The sequence below is a fragment of the Panthera uncia genome, chromosome C2 (assembly GCF_023721935.1).
Source record: "Panthera uncia isolate 11264 chromosome C2, Puncia_PCG_1.0, whole genome shotgun sequence".
Lineage (NCBI taxonomy): Eukaryota > Metazoa > Chordata > Mammalia > Carnivora > Felidae > Panthera > Panthera uncia.
Window position 1 is genome coordinate 95,282,901 of NC_064810.1, and position 22,962 is coordinate 95,305,862.

The 22,962-nt window shown below is 38.3% G+C and overlaps 1 pseudogene; it reads left to right on the forward strand.

The window, feature by feature from the left end:
* The first annotated feature begins 7,636 nt into the window (after positions 1-7,636).
* On the forward strand, positions 7,637-22,256 carry LOC125921610 (40S ribosomal protein S6-like; annotated as a pseudogene).
* The last annotated feature ends 706 nt before the right edge of the window (positions 22,257-22,962 follow it).

A 22,962-nucleotide genomic window follows, 5' to 3' on the forward strand; every position in this document is an offset into this window, starting at 1 on the left:
AAAACATATTAAAAATTTTAAAAGTCTAAGATGTTAATATTTCCTACAAGTATTCCATTCTCTTGGGACTACTAAGCACAAGACCTGTCCTTATGGAAGAGTAGTAAGCTGACAACACCAAGGGCTTATTAGGAAGGAGATATTTGTTAGACCTTCTAAAATTAACCTGCCTGTGTTCCTCTCATACACTTACAGCAGTAGTTCTCAAAGCGGGGCAATTTTGATTGCCAGGGCACTTTTGGCAAATATTTGGAGACACGGTAAGTCTTCACAACTGTGAGAGGGGGTTACTGGCATTCTGTGCCCAGAAGCCAGGCTATCTTACAATTCAGAGGACAGTCCCCCACAGCAAAGAATTATGTGGCCAAAGGATGTCAATTGTGCCACTGTTGAGAAACATTGATTTATAGAAAAAATATTGGATTTCTGCTACCAGTAGTCATTGTTGCTCTTAGCCAGCTCAGTCATAGCTGTGACAGAATTTAAGTTGGTATTTAGGTAATGCTGCTAAGATAATTAGAAACCACAGATTCTTTTCTACATTCTCCCCATAAATGAACTGAAAAAGGAATGGAATAATTAGCTAACTAAGAATTTCTGTAATTGTCACTTAATGCCCCCCACCATCAACCTCTCTACCAACACACGCCTTAATGCTAAGAATGGCTAACGTTTTATTAAGTTAAAAAGAATAAGATTCTATGTCTCTGACATATTTGAATCGAAGCCAAGGAGACAAAACCAAACCTTAGTCTGCAACCTCCCTTGGGAAATCTTTGTTCATTTTAATACTTGTTCAGTCAGCTGTCTGCCTGAATGACAAGGTTTTTATCTCTAATGTGAGTGGCTTTGAAGGCTACTCGCATTATCCATTCCTCAGCAATTGCTGCTGAAACCACAACGTTGCAAACTGATAATTAAATCCAGCTGCCTCTACTATGAATTCAATCATATCAACATTAGCAGCAATCTTAGTGGTTGTTGGTGGGTTTCTTTTTCAATTTCTAGACAACATAATTAACTTCACTAGCCTTCTTACATTAAACAAAACTCAGAGCTAAAGAATACTATGAATTAAACCACTATAAATACTATTCATGCAAAGGAACACAGCTAGATCATCAGGATACTGAAATGGTGCCAATGCGTTGCTAATTTGTGTCTAGCCATTTGACCTAATACACATTAATATTATGTTTAACCTATAGGTGTAGTTTCAGATTTCAATTACAAAAGCTCATGTTAACTGACAATTTACTACTCATGAAATATTAACCCCAGCATTTGTAAACAAGACATAGATCACAATGCAAAAAACCCAACTTGTAAAACATTGAAATGCACCCACTAAAATAATATTGAAGTGCTTTCGTATTATTTGAACTAATAATGCAAAAGAAGTGTGTTTTAATTAACTTTAAAATAATCTGTCACAAAGAAGAGAATACTATGAAAAATTATATGCCAAGAAATTGGACAACCTGGAAAAAATGGACAAATTACTCAAAACATTAAATCTTCCAAATCTGAATCAGGAAGAAAAAGAAAATCTGAATAGGTCAATCACTTGTAACAAAACTGAATCAGTAATCCAAAAACTTCCAACAAACAAAAGTCCAGGACCAGGTGGAGTCACAGGTGAATTCTACTGAACATCTAAAGAAGAGATAATACCTATTCTCCTCAAATTATTCCAGAAAATAGGAGAGGAGGAAAAGCTTCCAAATATATTCTATGAGGCCAAAATTATCCTAATACCAAAAACCAGACAAAGATGCCACACACACAAAAAAAGAAAATAAATGGCCAATATCCCTAATGAACAAAAATGCAAAAACCCTCAACAAAATATTAACAAACCACATTCAACAATACATTAAAAGGATCGTTCACCATGAGCAAGTGGGATTTACTGCAGGGATGCAAGAATGTTTCAGTATTTGCAAATCAGTCAACATGATACACCACATCAACAAAATGAAGGATAAAAAGCATATGATCATCTCAATAGATGCAGAAAAGACATCTGACAAAATTCAACATCTATTCATGATAAAAGCTCTCACTAAAGTGGGTTTAGAGAAAACCCACCTCATCATAATACAGACCATATACAAAAAATAACAAGTAACATCATACTCAATGATGAAATATTGAGACCTTTTCCTTTAAGATAAGGAACAAGACAAGGATGACCACTTGTCACTTTTATTCAATGTAGTACTGGAAGTACTTACCACAGCAATCAGACAAGAAAAAGAAAAAGTTATGCAAATTGGTAAAGAAGTTAAACTGTCACTATTAGCACACATCATTATACTATACATAGAAAACCATTAGGACTCCACCAAAAAACTATTAGAAGTAATAAATGAATTCAGCAAAGTTGCAGGATATAAAATTAATAAACAGAAATCAGTTCTGTTTCTATACCCTAATAACAAAGTATCAGAAGGAATAATTAAGAAAACAATCCCATTTATAACTACATCAAGAAGAATTAAAATACCTAGAAAGAAACTTAACCAAGGAGGTGAAATACCTATACTCTGAAAACTATAAAACACTGACGAAAAAATTGAAGATGACACAAATAAAGATATTCCTTGTTCATGGATTGAAAGAATTAATATTGTTAAAGTGTCCATACTACCCAAAGCAACCTAAAGATTCAATGCAATCCCTATTAAAATAGTTATAGCATTTTTCAAAGAACTAGAATAAATAATGCTAAAATCTGTATGGAACCACAGAAGACCCCAATCTGACAAAGCAAGGTTGAGAAAGAAGAATAAAGCTGGAGGTAACACAATCCCAGATTTCAAAACACACTGCAAAGCTTTGGTATTCCAAACAGTCTGGTGCTCTCACAAAAAAAAAAAAAAAAAAAAAGACATATAGATCTTTTCTAGATATAGTTCTTCAAGCAAAGGAAACAAAAGCAAGATTAAACTATTGAAACTACATCAAAATAAAAAGCTTTTGCCCAGCAAAGGAAATCATCAACAAAAAAAAGGCAACCTACTGAATGGTAGAAGATATCCACAAATAATGTATCTAATAAGGGGTTAATATATCCAAAATATAGAAAGAATTTAAATAATTCGGTGCCAAAAAAACAAACAATCCAATTAAAAAATGGGCAGAGGATCTGAATAGACATTTTTCCAAAGAAGACATACAGATGGCCAACAGACACATAAGAAGGTGCTCAACATCACTAATCATCAAGGAAATGCAAATCAAAACCACAATGAGATATCACATTATACCTGCCAGAATGACTCGAATCAAAAAAGACAAGAAATAACAAGTATTGGTGAGGATGTGGAGAAAAAGGAACTCTTGTTTCACACTTGGTGGGAATGTAAATTGGTATAGCCACTATGGAAAACAGTATGAAGTTTCCTCAAAAAATTAAAAATAAAAATACCATATGATCCAGGAATTCCAGTACAGGGTATGTACTTAAAGAAAAAAAAAACACAATTCAAAAAGATATATACACCTATATGTTTATTGCAGCATAGCCATGTTATGGAAGCAACATAAGTGTCCATTGATAGATTAACGAATAAAGAAGATGTGATACACACACACACACACACACACACACACACACACACACCAGAATATTACTCAGCCACAAAAAAGAGTGAGACCTTGCAATTTGTGACAGCATGAATGGACCAAGAGGGCATTATGCTATGTGAAATAAGTCAGAGAAAGAGAGGCAAATACTATACGATTTCATTTACATGTGGAATCTTAAAAAACAAAACAAAGGAATAAACAAAAAGCAGAAACAAATTCATAAATACAGAGAACAAACCAAAGGTTGCCAGAGGGGAAAGGGGTGGAAGGATGGGCAAAATGGGTGGAGGGAAGTGGGCAATAAAGACTTCCAGTTATGGAATGAATAAGCCTTGGGAATAAAATCACAGCACAGAGAATACAGGCAACAGTATTGTAATAGTGTTCTGTGGTGACAGATGGTAGCTATACTTGTGAGCACAGCATAATGTAAAGACTTGTTGAAACACTATGTCATAACCTGAAATTAATGTAACACTGTGTGTCAACTATACTTCAACTAAAATATATATATATATATATATATATATATATATATATATATACACATACATACACACACATATATATACATATAGCAGTTAATTATAGGGGACAAATCAGATATTTATCACCCTGTTGGCACTAAACTGTCTCTTAATTTATATTAATACAAGCTATGAGAAAAGAATACAGAACAAAATTAATATAAAATCTGTCACAGTTTAAACAGTTCAAAACCATCACTTTCTAAATTATGATGGCATCCGATGAGTACTTAGCCCAAAATGCACTTTAGTGTAAGTCATTTAATTAGTATTTGACATTATTAGCAAGAAAGAAAATTTTTCTGTACTAAGTAACATGTTTATTTGCACAAGTGCAACAATTTTTATGTTTATAGACTAAAAGTTTTAAAAATAAATGAAAAGACAAATAAAAATTGCTACAACCTCATTATTAGTACGGTTCACTCAACAATCAGTAAATGCATTAATTTGCTATTGCTATTATAACAATATCACAATATTATAACAATAGCACAACAAACTTCGTGGCTTGAAAAAACAGATTTCCTGTCTTCTAATTCTGTAGGTAAAAAATGCCGTACAGTCTCAATGGGCTAAACTCAAGTTGTCAGCAGGGCAGAGTTCCTTCTGGAGGTTCTAGAGGAGAATGTTTTCACTTGCTTTTTCCAGCTTCTAGAGGCTGCCTGCATTCCTTGGCCAGTAGCCCTCTTCCCCCATCTTCAAAGACAGCAGCATAAACTCTTCATATTGTTCTCCCTGACCGCAGCTGAGAGAAGCTCTCTACTTTTAAAGATTGCTGTGATTAGATCACACCCACCTTGATAATCCAAGATTATCTCCCCATCTCAAAGTCTTTATCATCACAGCCACATAGTTCCTTCTGCCATGTAAGGTAACATATCTACAGGTCTTGGGGACTAGGACGTATACATTTCTCTGGAGCCATTATCTTGTCTACCACAGTGACTGTTTACTGAATTTTCACATCAAACAAATTATCAAAATCAAAGATACATGACCCAGGATATAAGAATATTTACTTTTAGGGCTGCCTCAGTGGCTCAATTGGTTAAGTGTCAAACTTGATTTTGGCTCAGGTCATGATGTCACAGTTCTTGAGTTCAAGCCCCACCTTGGGCTCTTCGCTGACAGCTTGGAGCCTGCTTGGGATTCTCACTCTCCCTCTCTTTGCCCCTCTACCACTCACATGCATACACACACTCTCTCTCTCTCTCTCAAAATAAATAAAAAACATGTTAAAAATCTTTTTAAAAAGAATATTTACTTTTAATAATTAAATATCCTTTTTCCTTTATTAGGAAAGAAAGAAAAAAGTATCTTTCTTCGGAAACACTGACAATGATATGTAAGGTACTAACAGCATAACTGAAGGTAATTTAATGTCATAGAAGAAAACCTCAGAAACTGCAGTAGACCTCAGTTTGATCTGGAGTCTCACAGGACTGTCTGCATCACATTCTTCTGCCATCATAGGTGCCGTGAGTGGCATGAACAGGGGCTTGAGTGGCTTGAGTGCATGAACAAAATATCGCCAAATTCAGAATGCTTGATGATGAACTTTACATCCAACAAACATTCTCTTATCTACTTGAGAGTACCCTATGAGTTTATAAGCTAATTTTCATACTTCTTTGTCCCATGAAATGTATATAGTTTGTTACTATGTATACATCATCAAGGTCAACTGGAATGATGATTTCTTTAGACACCATTCGGTGGGAGGGGCCTTCGTCTGGTCTGCCTACTCTGAACACAGAACCCTTAACCACAAGTATCAGATTTCAATCCACCAGTTAACATATTTCTTTTTAGCAATTCCCAAGAGCTCTATAAAGTCAAGAGCAGACTAACTGAAAATGGCAAAATCAGCACTAGGCAATGGATATCAGCAGTTTACTTAAACAGACTATACACCTGCAGTAGTTAAGAATTATGCAAATATAAACTGTGATGGGACTCATCCATTCAACTAATGCTCACTGAGTGCTTCCTACATGAGAAGTACTGTTCTAGGCACTAAGGTATCAGCCTAGATACCCCAGCAAACAAAAGAGGCAAAAATTCTATCCTTAAAGAAGTTTCCATTGTGCTAAGATAAGCAGTCAATAAACGAGATATACAGTAGACAGTGTTAAATGTTAAGAAGAAAAATGAGGTTGAGTGGAGGCAGGAAATGTGAGCAGTGGCAGGAGTGAGAGGTGACGTTTTAGATAGGAAGGCCAGGGCAAGCCTCACAGAGGAAGTAACAATGTTCAGTATGGACTGACAACCTTCCCTCACTAAGCAGGACTAGCCCGTTGGGGGAAATGCTTTTGCCTGAGATCTGCTCTGATTCCTATTCCTCTATTGACATTTTAATCAGATGTCACCTGCTGGTGGTCTTCTGAATCCCATATTGGAACAAGTCCCGTATTCATCTTGGCTCATTTATGTCAGGGTGATTTGTATCATCAATTCCTGAGACTTCTCCCTCCATACTAACAGTACTAATAGTTTCTCAAAGCTTAGGCTTTAAAGTCCACTGTGTCTCCATAACATTGGCTATTTCTATATCTACCAGAACATACATACATACAAGTGAAGGCATTTTAAAGAGGCACACTCTCCTCCATTGCATACACTTCAAAATACCTAGACTCTTAAATGCCTCTTTTTGGCAATATGGGAGAATTGTGTTTTAAAAGTATGGTGCATGGCACGTTCACTCTAAATCACAAGAACAGCCACCATTTCTGAATGGCAACACATGATATATAGGTGGTGTTCTATAAATATCTATGTAACTTCTCCTGTATCATAGAGCATACAGTGTAATCATTTCAACCATTCGAGGTGAGACTTACGGTCCTTAGTTTATATGCAATAAAACAGGCTGAGAAAGGTTAAATCATCTTCCTAAGTTTACACAGCTAATAGCATAAAGTCAGGAGCTCTGCCAAACTCTGGTTCCCTCTCCCCAATAAAGTGTATCTGGGGCTGGTGGCTTCATCTACGCCCCCTCCCCCCAGCAAAGGATTATCACAGTACTCCTTCTAATTCCGTCACACGGTAGCTGTGGGACATATCATTCCTTCTTGCCTTCCTGGGTATTTTTTGGTAATCTGATAATCTACACCACATTTGGATGTTAAAATGGCACTACATTAAGATTAAAAGTAAAGTGCCTGTTATTCAGAATCCTTTGAGGATGAAGCAATCTAAGTTAAAAAAAAAAAAAAAGATTTTTAAATAGCTAAGCTCTAAACTTTCATACCCTAAATATAATGGTTTAATAAAAACACTTCTAAAATATACCATGAATCTGATCTCTTATATTTAGGACACTGAGTGAACCATGGGCAATATCTTTACCACTCAGGACCATCATTGGGTCGTTAATTACTCATTGTGTCCAATATGTGCTTGTACATACAGATTCACATATCGTCTGTCCTATGAAGATAACCGGGCCTAACAAAGTCCACTCAATCAGGAGACTCTATGATTGACTTGTCCCTTTCACATAATGGCAAATGAAATGTACCTGGCTGCCAGACATTCATTGTAGCACTGCTGCCTTTCTGCAAGTCAGTGGTGATGGCAATGAAGATGGTGATGATGACAATAACGATGATGGTAGCATTTACTGGGTGCTTGATACACGTCGAAAAGAGTATCAAGTAATTTATATAAATTTTCTCATTTAATCACTTAATAATTTTATTAGATAAGAATTGTTTCTCTTTTTCCATTTTACAGGTGAAGAAACTAAGACACAGAGAGAGTAAATAACTCTTCTCAAGTCACCAACTGAAAATCTGCAGAACTAAAAACTCATACAGGGCGCCTGGGTGGCTCAGTTGGTTGAGCGTCCGACTTCAGCTCAGGTCATGATCTCACGGTTAGTGAGTTCGAGTCCCACGTCAGGCTCTGTGTTGACAGCTCAGAGCCTAGAGCCTGCTTCAGATTCTGTGTCTCCTTCTCTCTGTTCCTCCCCTCACTCTCTCTCTCTCTCTCTCTCTCTCTCTCAAACATAAATTAAAACATTTAAAAAACCTCATACAGCCTAATTTCAGGATACTGTTTTAACCACTACACTCTAGTGCCTCAAATTAAAGAATAAAGCAGTCTTTATATGGGGATGCTCACCTCCCAGAAAGTAATTATCTTATTCACAGTTGCCTTCTGTTTACCATCATTCAGACCAGCAAAGGACATTAGCTAATGTTGATTAGCTAATGAACCCAATCAAAGAAAAGCCCTCTGGGGCTTGTACTCACCTGAAGAGACCTACAGTGTAGTGGTGAAAAGTTTGGACTCTGGAGCCAGGCTGCCTTTGAATCCAGGCCTTTCTACCTACTAGCTATGTGACCTTGGGCAAGTTACATAACTACTCTGTGCTTTAGTTTTAAGAAGTGATACTGGGTATTTACTTCATAGAGACATTGCAAGGATTAAATAGGTTGTTTATATGCAAAGTGCTTTAAAATAGTGTGTGGCGAATATTAAGAGCTCAAGAAACAAGTTATTAGTTTCTTATCTACACTAATGGTGGGGAAAACACTCTCATTTAAAAAAATCCACACAATACTACTGTGGGGATAGTTTCTCCATCAAATTCAGCAATTGGAAAATCCATCACAATAGAAGAAAATCAGAGCACGTCATTACAAGGATTCAAGGAAGATTACACTTGGAGTTAAGCAACCTGAGATCAAATCTCAGTTCTGTCACTAACCAGAATCAAAGCTATCACTCAGATGTGCCAGAAGATGCTGAGATCTTCTGTGAGTTTGTCCTGCCATCTTGGGGCACATGTGCCTTTGTAGAAACTAGTAAATGACTTACAATGTTCAGCAAATTAGCATGTGCCTCTGCTCATTAGTCCATTCTCAGCATTTTGTATTAACATGCCCATTGTTCACAATAGTTAATGAAATACATATTTTAGATCATTTTATTTTGGTGCTAAAACTTGTACTTCAACTATTTAAAAAACTTTACCAAAATTTCTTATATAATTGTTGAGATGTTATACAAAATACAGGAAGTATAGTCACAAATTAACCATGAAATGTTCAGTATCAGGTGAATACTGTGAGGAAAGCAGAGACATGCAAGACATATCAGGCTTAAAGAGTTTGTTTTCAGTTGAAAAGACAAGACTCAGACCACAAATAGACTACTGACCACAGAAGGCGAAAGGGCCAAACAACTGACAGACATTCAAATGCTGTAGGACTGGAGAGGAAAGAAAAGTAAAAGTGAGCTGGTGAAATCAAAGTGGATTTTATAGAAAAATTGGACCAAGGCCTAAAAAGCTCACAACCTGTAAACGTGGATGCATTCTCTAATCCTAAAATAAAATTTCCTTTCAACGTGGGGGCGCCTGGGTGGCTCAGTCAGTTAAGCATCCGACTTTGGCTCAGGTCACGATCTCACAGTTTGTGGGTTCGGGCCCCGCGTCGGGCTCTGTGCTGACAGCTTGGAGCCTGGAGCCTGCTTCTGATTCTGTGTCTCCTTCTCTCTCTGCCCCTCCCCAACTTGTGCTCTGTCTCTCTATGTCTCTCAAAAAATAAATAAATGTAAAAAAATTAATAAAAACAATTTCCTTTCAATGCGATGACTCCTGTTGATAGTGACTTTGAGGAATTCTGTGTTCTGAAGGATTCTGAAGCCAAACGTGGACTCAAGGGGAAAGAATTCTATAATCAATATTAACATCTGCCATAGGGAGAGAAAGCAGGAAGAGAGGAGCATGTACCTCTACTCTTTTTGACCAACTCTGTTTGCTTCCCACACTGCTCCCTACTCCTGTTGTTCTTTTGGAGTCACTATCTACAGACCTATCTCCCCCTTCTCTTCCCCTTTTCTCAGCTTCTCTCATTCTTTTCATTTTCTCCAGAAAATAAACAGTTATTTTTTTTGTTTGTTTACTGAAACAATTAAATACCATGTCCCATTCAATCTTGAGACTTCAGATACTCTCAATATCTTTAGCAACCCATCCCTCGCACCCTGGTTTTGCAATTTGAGAACCCAAACATTTATCATTGTGATCACCAGCACATCAACTACTTAGGTGTACTTAGGATGGGTTTTCAACATGATGAGAAGAGCATGAATGTTGCAGATTCTGATACAGAGAGCCACCTGTGCTAATGTCTGTTTCCCCCAGATCCACAGAATCCATAGAATGTGAGAGCAGGAAGAGATCTTAGAATTCATGCTTAATTTCTTCCTTGTATGAAGGAGGATGATGATACCCAGGAAATCAAGTCACTGTCCCAAGGAAAACAGAAAAGTTTTGTAATGGAAACAGCTAAAACTGAGAACATCTAAACCCATAACCTTTTGAATGTATTGCTTTAATCCACCTGTTGATTCCATACCCCCCCCCAAAAAAAAACTATCTACAAGATATGCCACTTTGCTGGTCTATTGAGTCTGTATTTCTTTTTCCTGCTCTTTCACTCACTCTGCTCAACAGCTTCTAGAAGGTTCTTGAAATGTATTTGTATATTTACCAGAGTACCTCTCTGAATGAGTCTTAAATCCCTAACACAATTTTATCCAAGCATCGTACATTATATGTGTCTACTTCTCGGCTCCTCAACACCTGGTATGAAGCAGATTATACTAATGACCAAAAGATTCTTTACTAAAGCTCATGCTATCTGCTACAGTGCACTAGGGCATGCCGAATTTCTGAGGTCCATAAAACTGAGGTATTGGTGTTCTGTATATAAATGATGGGTAGTGTTTTCATGAATTCATATAAGTGCTTCAAAGTAGCATTTGTTGCATCTAGATAATGCCAGGATTTGTTGGAGATTCCTAAAAATAAAAGTAACAGGCACCATTTATTAGGTACATACCACCTGCCCGATGCTAAAGTGGGTACTCCCCATCCATTTTCTTATTTAATCATCTCAACAACCCTGAAACTACACAGTACTGCCTCCATTTTACAGACGGGAACAAGGTAGAAGCAATTCAAGAAGTGCAAAATCCCTTGGAGTGCTTTTGTGAGTAAGTCACAGATTTCTTAGACTCATTCAAATGAAATCACATTATCAATATGGCCTGCATTGTTTATTTCATACACATTCTACCATGTTCAGATTCACAGATTAAAACATAGCAGCTCTCTCCCTTCCAAAATATAAATTTTATTCAGGGCTACCTGTGGAGATAGAAAGGATGCAACTGCCATGCATTTCAGGTAGATTTTCCAGAAAAGGGGTTTGATTTTCATGTCCTCAGTCTTTTTGTGACCACAGAAGCCCTACAAATTGCAGGGCAGTCTCAGAGATGCTTCCAGGCCATGCTAAAGGCTTTTCTTTAGCTGAAAAACGCACTGACCCAGACCATGGTTGAACCTGTGACCCATCGTTTCATTAGTACTGGTTTCTAACTGCTCTAACTGTCCCAGACAAATTTACATAATTACATGGTTGCAGAATACATACTTGAAAAGCCTTCAAAGAAAACAGTTTACTTTCTGTAAACATCAGTTTTCACACCTCAAAACCGTTTCCTAGACCCTTTATTCCAAATAGAAATTGCTTGAAAAATGTATACAGGACATTTAAGTGGTTCTTGTTGAGGCTTGCAATGGGATGTTTATGCCTATTTATAAACTTATGCCATCAGAAATCTTGGTGCCACTATGGTATCTCACTCAGTCTGTCTCTTCCATTTTGATGAGGAGAAAAATGCAAACTACTCTCTTCTCTGCTCCCCTTTCACAAGGTTAGCTAGCACTTTGAGCCAGTAGCAATTGAAAGCTAGTAGCTAGAAAGTAATTTACTTCTTTGAGTCTCACTCTTCAGAGCCAGTACAATCTGAGCACATTTTTGCACCAAAGACATTAAGGGAGAATTCCTTTTCAAGTGGTTATTCTTGAATTCATTTACTTTTGACACGCACAATGAAATCCCAATTCTCCTGCAGGCTGCAGTGCCTTTGTTTGCTGTTTTGTGCAGTCTATCTCCCTGCATCTTTGAATGAACAGCTGCCGAATTTCAGAAACTTGTGAGTGCTTCCTCAAGATGGACTATTACCACTAGAACTTGGCCAGCTAATGATTTTTCAATCACCATTTTGCTGTTTCCTTTTTAGAAAGACTGAAAAGTGACAGAAGATTCTCAATTTTGAACAGACTTCATGAGCATTTGAATCCATGGCAAGTACACTTTCAAGTAATAAAACTATTTCTGATAAATGGCACTAACAATGTTTGTAATGTGATAAAAACCTGAAACAGCTCTTCAGATATGTAGAAGATATTCCTGTTGCCTAGGGGCCATTTTAAAAGCCAGGGGCAAGAGAAAAGGTGAATTTGCATTGCCCAGTGAGACTGGGATCTCTAACAAGATGGGTGACAAGTTTTCTGTGTGATGAAAAACGCAATGATGTCAACCACAAACACGAATTCACAGAAGCACCACAGCTAAGCAACCTAAGAATGTTAGGATGAGATCGGGGGCTCTCTGTTTGAGTCCCGTCACCTACGTGTACGCTGATTTTGAACAATTTCTTGAACTGCTCCTTGCCTCCATCTTCTCATCTCTAAAATAGGGATGATAATAAAATGCTTCTTGGGGCGCCTGGGTGGCGCAGTCGGTTGGGCGTCCGACTTCAGCCAGGTCACGATCTCGCGGTCTGTGAGTTCGAGCCCCGCGTCAGGCTCTGGGCTGATGGCTCGGAGCCTGGAGCCTGTTTCCGATTCTGTGTCTCCCTCTCTCTCTGCCCCTCCCCCGTTCATGCTCTGTCTCTCTCTGTCCCAAAAATAAATAAAAAACGTTGAAAAAAAAAATTTAAAAAAAAAAATAATAATAAAATGCTTCTTTCATAGAACCGCTTGAGGAGTAAATGTGCTAATATCTTATTTGGTCTCTTCCATTTTGATTAGGAGAAAAATGCAATCTACTATATTCTCTTCTAAAATACTTACACTATTATATGGCAAATAGTAAATGCCAAACACATTTTAATTCCTATATATGAAATTGGAGGTCACCTAGAGGTTTAACCTAAGGTGCACTATAGCAGTGGACTGGTTCTATTATATCCGATCTTGTGCTTATGCCCAGTACCTGTCCATTTCAATACAGAAAATAAAAAGCCACTCAGCATGATTAATCAATCCTCTTGCAACTGCGACCAGCCTGGAGAAATACTTTTGAAGAACTACAAAAAACTGGCAGACTTTTTCCCTCTCTTATCTTTGACTTTTTCAAATAAATCTCTTTCAGTGCATCCTTTTCAAATGTTTTACCTTCAAAATATATCTGTTTCCTTCTTGTTCTCAAATAGAAAACATATTTGCAGTACTGGATCAGTCATGTTTGATGATAAAGTATATACATAAAGCCAGAAGATTTCTGCCATTTAAACTGGTATCTTAGTACTTTAGAGAATCTGAATAATTATAATCTCAGTCTTCAACATTCACATCTTCACCTGAAAAATGTCAGCAAATGCAATAATAATGTCATTATGCCATAGGAATTGAAAAAAAAAAATACTCTCCAGAAATTTGGTATGAATTTAAATTGCTGGAGGTACGAGCAAGTGTTTTCTCCTTATACTTCTTTGAGGAAAAGCCTCCCAAATGGGCAGAACTGAAGACAAAAGGTGCCACTAGGGCAGGCCGGGAAGAGACGCTTTCCAAAAGCTTATGCCCACGGATATGGACATGCACATTCAATACATACAGGCATTCATGAGCAACTATCAAGCAGGGGCATCTGGTAGATCAATCCCCCCCAACCCCCAGTGAAGCTAGCACAGGAAATGAAAATGCCTCCCCAAATACCAGTGTGCCAGAAGACATAATGAGAAAGAGGCAGATCTAGACTATGAAACCACAACATCAAAGGCAAATTTATACTAAGAAGATTAGATAGGCAGATTTGCATCCAACTAGTTTCAGTCTGAAATAAGCCAACGTGGAAAAAGATTTCATTTTCAAATGTCCATTACAATCTCAGCTAAGTACCAAGATCACCTCTAGAGAAATACAAAGAAGCATAAGCCATAAAGGCACATTTTTCTCTTTTAACCCAACAGTTTCACTCTGAAATCAGTGAAGAAAAATAAGGCAAGCATCCAAGATTCTCACTCTCATATAGTCACTAAATAAATATACATTCAGTTCCTACAGTGGGAAAGGAATCATCCAGAATTATCGTTTCATAATCCACTAGATCTACATTTAAAAACTTAGTTACGCTCTGCTTAAATGTTTACAGGCAAAAGGAAGATCGGATTTTTTTTTTTTTTTTAAGATTCTGACTTGAAACTGTCCACTACAACTGCTGTAAACCTGCAAGAGTCATGAAAATTGAATCTTAATTCAGTGCATAGTAACTTTACAACTGTTGGGTGTTAGGAACTAAGCAAGAGAAACAGGTCAAGGGGAGTAAGACTGCTAACTCAGGGGAGTCGGCGAGTCGTACTAGAGAGAGCCACAGGAATACTTCTGCAATCCTCCAAATTACTGAAGCCAAGCCCATCGTGTCAAACAAGGCTGTCTCTCCCTGAGAAACAACAACAAAAAAAAAGAATAGAAAAAAAGTTGCAGAGTAGACAAAGACACAAGAGAATGAAATTGGAAGTCTTCCGATGGCAAATTATTAATACCTTCTCTTTGAGAAATTGCAAGCAGGCAGAAAAAGGTCTAACCTGAAGAGAAGGATCAAAGATGGAAATAAAAGCTTTGATGCCCAAGTTGCTCTGTAGCCCCCACAGCACTGTGAAGCCCAGGAGTGCAGCCAGGAAGATTGTTAACTCCAAAAAAAAAAAAAAAAAAAAAAAAAAGTGCGGGATGAATTGGTACTTAATCCCTGCGAGGATACAGGAGTGGTATTAGGTAGTGATTAGCTGCTTCTGAAATTTAGTGAGGCCATTTAATTTGAAGCTAGGTATTTATATTTCTTTAGATTTTGCTCTAGAGTTTTTACATCTTTAAAAACATATGCTAGGGGCGCCTGGGTGGCTCAGTCGGTTAAGCGTCCGACTTCAGCTCAGGTCACGATCTCGTGGTCCGTGAGTTCGAGCCCCACGTCGGGCTCTGGGCTGATGGCTCAGAGCCTGGAGCCTGCTTCCGATTCTGTGTCTCCTTCTCTCTCTGCCCCTCCCCTGTTCATGCTCTGTCTCTCTCTGTCTCAAAAATAAATAAACGTTAAAAAAAATTTTTTTTAAAGACATATGCTAATGGTGGTGATTAGTCGATATGAATGTTTCATTTGAATAAAAAGTGTATTTCTCAAAAGAGAACATTATCGATTGGGTCATGTGAATCAAGTGGAACGAAGCTACCCATCCCAGGAAAAGCTAGCTGAGGCTGCTGAGACAGCCACAGCCTTGCTGTGCTGTTCAGCCTGGGACAAGGACCCAAACTGCTGATGTAATGGCTCAAAGAAAAAGAAACTGCCTTTTAAGCCTAATTTTGCAGACTCACACTTAAAGCTACACAGCAAGGTAAATAAATTTCTGATCACTCCATTAATTCACTCATTCAACACACACATTTAAAGCTCAGTTTGTTTCAGGCCCCTTGGTGGGAGCCAGATTCAAAGATGCTAAGGTTGGACCTGGCCTCAGAACTGCCATCTATTGATCACAGAACCTCAGACTTTGAAGTGATCATAAAGGTTGTTTTCTTCCCCTACTAGTCAGTGTTAACTTGGCAAGCCCCTTTATGCCAATCCTACCATGTGCTCAATCAGAATCTAGTTCTGTATCTTCAGCAAGAGGAAACTTGATACCTCCCTATTTAGACAGTATTCCTTTTTTTGTTTAAGAAAAAAAAAACAATATTAAAAAAAAGTTAGAGTTGGGCTCAATGTCATGTTCCTAAATAAACAAACAACAGAAGAAATAATCATCTTAATAAAGCCTCTGGATTCGATTTCATGCATTTTCTTTTTGCTTAGCAAAACTGTGTGACTTGGCAAATGGCACACATACATTCTCTTTGTTAATGATCAGATATCAAAAGACTGTCTTTATGTGAAGGCCTGTTTAGAATCACAATATTAAGTCTCACCTACTGATTCCCAGATGGTTCCCACAGGTAACATTTTATAACAGAGATAAGTTGAAGCCAGAAGGAGCCTGATGTACTTTAAAGCCACAAAGAAATCTCTTGAAAGTCTGCTTTCTGTCTGACCTTACTTCTTCCAGGACTCAACAGGGCCAGGATAGTATAGACTGTACTCTATACAACAGGGTAAGGAAGTCAGAAAATACCATTTTGAACAAAGAAGGAATGTTTTGATATAGTGGACCTTCAGGTAGGATCAGGACCACTTTTCCTGATTTTTGAAACGCTGTATGCTTGCTGCTATTGCCACTATTTTTCTTGAATGTAATCTTTACTATTCCATTAAAATAAAATACAATTGATCCAGAATGGTCAAAGACAGTCTCATTCTCCGAAACAATTTAATTACCTTAAGGTCACATACATTTTAGAAGGATTTCAAAATATTTAAAAAGGCAATAAAACATTTATTACTAGCTCATGCCAAACAACATATTGTTTAAAGCTTCAGAAGGCACTTAACCATTTCTCTTCACCACCAAGAAAATTTACTATTTGGAGCATTTCACTTTTCTGGCCAAAAGATCTGCTGTCCAAATGCCTGGTACAATGACTTGTTGAGTTAATGAATCAATGAATGCATGCATGTATCAATGAGTGAATATGTAATATCTCCAACTTTAAGTATCATCATGTCAGTGACTTCATTAAACTTCATTTTTTTTCAGTTCATGCAAAATCTCACCTTTCATTTCCTACTTATTAAACTATTAGATGTGTTCAGCTTTAATTTCTTTGTTACCTAGCTTTTCTTATTTGTTAGCTGACTATGAAGGAGACTTCTTCACCGTAAAGTATAATATTTGCCCTAATGCATTTATAAAATTTTAATCCTGCTTGTAATAAACATTTTTTCAAGTGACACTTGTAAATACCATGTTTCCTTCTTTAATTGTGCCATAGTCATAAAGTGGGACTATCTAAATAAGAAAAACACTTGATAAAGGAAAAAAGACTTTGAATTGCATTTTTCAAGACACAGTCAATATATTAACTTCTATGTTTCTTACAATAGCACATTAGTCTTAATTTCCATTTCCTCCAGTAGAAGTATAATTTGCTTCCTTTCAATTTTAATACCCATTATGCTCTCTCCTTTTCTTGTATCCTTTTGCATTATGGCTTCCTCTACAGGTGCCATCAGCATTTATACATAATTCTCTAAGTTAGCAATGAACTTACCGTTAAGATTATCCAATATTTAGACCTTCTCTACCCCACTGCTAACCATACATTTTTTATTAATTTTTTTTTTAATTTTTTTTTTTCAACGTTTATTTTATTTTTGGGACAGAGAGAGACAGAGCATGAACGGGGGAGGGACAGAGAGAGAGGGAGACACAGAATCGGAAACAGGCTCCAGGCTCCGAGCCATCAGCCCAGAGCCCGACGCGGGGCTCGAACTCACGGACCGTGAGATCGTGACCTGGCTGAAGTCGGACGCTTAACCGACTGCGCCACCCAGGTGCCCCAATTTTTTTAATGTTTATATTTATTTTTGAGACAGAGAGAGACAGAGCATGAGTGGGGAGGGGCAGAGAGGGAGACACAGAATCCGAAGCAGGCTCCAGGCTCTGAGCTGTCAGCACAGAGCCCGACGTGGGGCTCGAACTCACGGACTGCGAGATCATGCCTGAGCTGAAGTCGGACGCCCAACCGACTGAGCCACCCAGGTGCCCCTCTGCTAACCATACATTTATATAGTCAAGGCATTTGAGCCTTTCATTGAGCCTTTCATTTCATTTGAGCCTTTCACTGAGCCTTTCATTGTACTTTTTTTGTTTCTAGGTAAGTGGAGATTATCACAGTTGATGTGTTATTTCGGTATTTCCTTCTTTGTATATAAGAGCATCCCAATGCCAGCAACCACATGCTTTCTCGATTCTATAAGGGAGTCTTGGTCCACAGTGGACATTTACTCACATTAGGACTAAAATGAGAACAATATTTCTCTATGAAACTCCAAGTGAATGGCAAAGAAGCCACAACAACCATATATGTAGACTGTAGGGGGAAAACAGTTCTAGTTTTCTCTTCAGGTATTCCTGACACGTTCTTCAGCCAGCTGTAATATATTCTTGCTTAATTCACAGATTTATTTTGACCCTTTTCCAAGGTTAGATGTAATATAAGCATCTCAACATTGCCAGCAATTGTAGTATCCTGGAGAAGATTATTTGCGATAAATGAAAGCTAAGCAGGGGTCACTAGAACTCACAACAGAACAAAACATATCATCTCTTCTGTCAAAATGGAAAAAAAAATAGCCTTTACTTGAGTTACACAACTAAACCTCCAGTTGTTAAATATTCTTTAGCATGTAGCCTTTAAAACCATTACAATGACTTCAACTAATATCCATTCAAAATGCAGGCAGTCTCTTAAATCTTCAGGTCTCTTGCACTTTAGTCTCCTACTTCCCACATCCCCCAGTCTCCAGCATTGTTTAGAACTAACAGATTATAAAAATGTTATTTTTGCACTTGCCTTCTGTGGTTTGCCATCTGATTCAATAAATGGGTGAGTTAAGCCATTACTTTCAACCCACTTAGGCAATCCAGACACTATTGTTTTTCAGCAATGATGAGCAAAGCCCTCATCCAGTACCATCCTGCACAACTGAACAGCCACAGAATGCTACTTAATTCTCCACGTGCCCCACACTCACTAGGAAGCAGAACAAAGACTCAAAGCACTTTATTTTTGAAGGAGAAAAAAAGTGAGAAGAGACTTTTCCTCTGACAGAGTTTAGCCAGCTAAGTTGGAGGGAACAGTCCCCACAAGAGATTATCCTCACTTCTGACCCCAACTGCAAGTTCAGGGGGTTCCCAAAACCACCCTTATGTGCAATGACTTGTTAGAAGGACTCACAATAATCACTCAAAGCTATTACATTAAAATTGGCCAGGGGTATCTGAGTGGCTCAGTCAGTTGAGCGTCTGACTCTTAATTTCGGCTCATGTCATGAACTCACGGTTCATGAGATTGAGCCCAGTGTCAGGCCCTGCACTGACAGTGTAGAGCCTGTTTGGGATTCTCTGTCTGTCTGTCTGTCTGTCTCTCTCTCTTTGGCTCCCTGCTCTGTCTCTCAAAAATAAATGAATTAATGAATTAATTAATAAATGAATGAATGAATGAATAAATAAATAAATAAATAAATAAATAAATGAATAGAATTGGCCAAGGAAAGAAGTGAATAGGGCAGAGTTGGGAAGTACCACAGTGGAGCTTCCAATGTCCTCTGTAAAATCAGAGCATGTGACTTCTCTGGCATCGGCATGTGACAACATGTACGGACTACTGGACTGCTGCCAGTCAGGGAAGCTCAGCTGAGTCCCATGTAAAGAGTTTTTATTGAGACTTCATTACATAGACATGATCGATTCACTGATTGCTCACTTAGTTGATCTCAAGTTCCAGTTTCCAGCCCCTTTGGGAGCAACCTAAAACCCCTACCGATGTTGTTGGTCTTTCTGGTGTGGCAAGAACCTCAAACTAAGACTAGCCAAATGTGTCCAGCGCTCACCCTAAGTCATTTGTTAGACTATCCAATGACCCAAAGCCCCTGTCAGAAATGACATTACAAGGGCTGAGAGATTACTTCCCAGAAACTGAGGTCAAAGTGCAGAACTCTTTTTGCCTAATGTTAAATTCTTTCCTGCAGATCTTCACCTTTTCATTAGCCTTTGATTTGGGGCATTTATCTCAATGGTAAACATACTCATTATGGTTGTAACTATGCCCTTAGGCATTCCGAAGGCCAGGGGAGATTTATTTAATAAACTAGAGATTAAGAAAGCTAATTTATGCTTTATGCCTGGAGGTGAGAGAAGGGAGGGCGGGGGGCATAAAATGCAGTATGAAGCCCAGTTGGAAACACAGACTTTGGCATTATGAGCTTGAACAAACATAGCAGGAGTTCTTTCCCTCATTGGCAATAATGAAGGAGTGAACTGTCACCAACTACTACCACTTGCCTGGCAGGTGGCAGACACAGCTGGTTCTGCACCTCTGAGTGGAAAGAGCATGAACAGTAAGTAGTCTACACAGAACATTTGGAGGGATTCCTCAAAACTCCCCCTACAAGATCGCCGCATCTGCTGACTGCCAGCTCTATGTCACCATTTAGGTGAAGCACTGTGTTTTCACTGTTAAAATACAAATATGTTAAACCAGAAGTCTCCATGAATACTTTAGTTTGAGGCTGTTTACTGGGGGAAGTAATGGAACTAAATTCTGATGGATGAAAGGGAGAAAAGAGAAAATTTTGAATTATGAAAACTGCATGGAGGCCTAAATGGAAAAAGATGAGAAAGAATTAAAAAGGGGCCCTAGGGGCCTGTGGCAAGCCCTGCTGACCCCCCAGGTAGCTGGGTGACAATAGCATAAAACACTAGAGTAACGATCTGGGTTGAAATCTTGGCTCAGCTACCAACAAACTGTGATTTGGACACATCAATTAAGCTTCCTGAGTCTCTGTCACCTCGATTCTAATTTGAGAATAATATGAACTCCCTCACAGAGTGGGTGTGAGGCTTAAATGAGATAACATATGGGAAAAGCACCTTGTTAAATGTGGTTTTTTTAAACTACTATGTAAGTATGTTATTATTAGTTGAGCAGATTGGAAAAATAGCTTTAGCTTTTTGATATCTAATTTTGAGATATATATCTATCTATCTATAGATATATATCTATATATATATAGATATATATCTATAGATAGATAGATAGATAGATAGATATTCCCCAGAGCAATTGAGTGCTACAAAATAATAATGCTTCAAGCATATTAATAAAAAAAATAAAAATACTTCAAGATAGTTCCATAAAAAGGTCTATATAGTCACATGGCTCCAGAATACACTGGCATCTAGACAGTCTTTTGAGAGAATCACAATATACATTACCACATTGAAGGTTCTGGACGCCCCTACAAGAATGAACCCAATATTAGGCTGTTTGACATAGAATTTCCCAAACTGTTCCAAAGACAGAAACGACCTTTCCTCTAACACTTCTTAAAATTCAACTTGGGGGGGGGGGGGCAGTGCCTGTGTGGCTCAGTTGGTTAAGCATCCGACACTTGATTTTGGCTCAGGCCATGACCTCAAAGTTCATGGGATCAAGCCCTGAGTCAGGCTCTGTGCTGACAAGCATGGAGCCTGCTTGGGATTCTTTCTCTCCCTCTCTCTCTGCCCTGCCTCTGCTCATGCACTCTCTCTCTCAAAATAAATAAATAAACTTTCAAAAATCCAACCGAAACAGTGATCCAGAGAATAAATTTTGAGAAATACAGCTCTTTTTTATGGTACCTCGGAGGCAACAGTCTGCTTTTAAGATGAAGCTGAACATCTTTCCCAGCTACTGGCTGCCAGAAACTCATTGAAGTGCATGGTGAATGCAAACTTGATACCTTTTATGAGAAGCCTATGGCCACAGAAGTTGCTGCTGATGTTCTGGATGCAGAATGGAAGGGTTACATGGTCTGAATCAGTGGTAGTGACGACAAACAAGGCTTCCCCACGAATCAGGGTGTCCACCTGCTGCCAAGTAAGGGGCATTCCTGCTACAGACCAACGAGCACCGAAGGAAGACAGTGCGAATCTGTTTGGGGTTGCATTATGGATGCCAATCTCAGTGTTCCCATTTCTGCACTCACTGGTACCACTGTGCCTCACATCTCCTGGGGCCCAAAAGAGCTGGCAGAATCCACAAACTTTTCAATCTCTCCACAGAACATGACATCTGCCAGTATGTTGTGAGAAAGCCCTTAAACAAAGAAGGTAAGAAATCTAGAACCAAAGTACCCAAGATTCAGTGTCTTGCTACTCCATGCGTCCTTCAACACACACATCAGTGTATTGCTCTGAAGAAACAACATACTAAGAAACATAAGGAAGAGGCTACAGAATATGCTAAACTTTTAACCAAGAGAATGAAGGAAGCCAAAGAAACACACCAGCGACAGATTGCCAAGAGATGGATGCTGTCTTCTGAAAGTTTCTACCTCTAAGTCCAAGTCCAGTCAAAAATGAGATTTTCCAAGAGTAACAGATAAACAAGATCAGACAGCAAATACCGAAGCAACATTTGTTTGAGACACACAGTAAAGCAGACTATTCATGTTTAAAAAATATAATATTAAGGCATCATGTTCTATACATCCAACTTTTCACTATGCTTGACCAGTAAGGAAGAGGATGCCTTGCACAGATGCTCCTGTTGAGAACAAGGTCCGAATCTGTGTAGCTAAATCTCTACCTTCAATATCATGCACTCTCAATTCTCTTGACGATCAATACTCTCCTCCATTTGTGTAACCTAGAATTTGATTTTTATTTTGCATTGTCTTTCTCTTGTCTTCTATTTTGCCTCTTTCAGGAAATGTACCCTTAAATCACTGTCAAAGAAGCCTGTGATCATTTTACTGAGTACCCAGGACTGTTTTGTCTGGAGAACAGCACTGAGGTAGCAGGCCCTCCACATGCTTCCTCCCATCTCCTATCCCCACTGGCCAAATCCAGACTCACTCAACTGACCTGAGAGCAAGAATCTTGGAGAGAAGCCTCATTTTTCTTTACACAACATAAGACACCCTAATCACTTAAAGGAATTTTAATAATTGATTATCATACAAGTAGTTTCTAACATTGACCAGACTAAACTCTAGCAGAAAAGAGTGAAATGCTCCATTCCACCTATAGCCGTTACTAATAGACTTCTATTATAGATTAAATAATT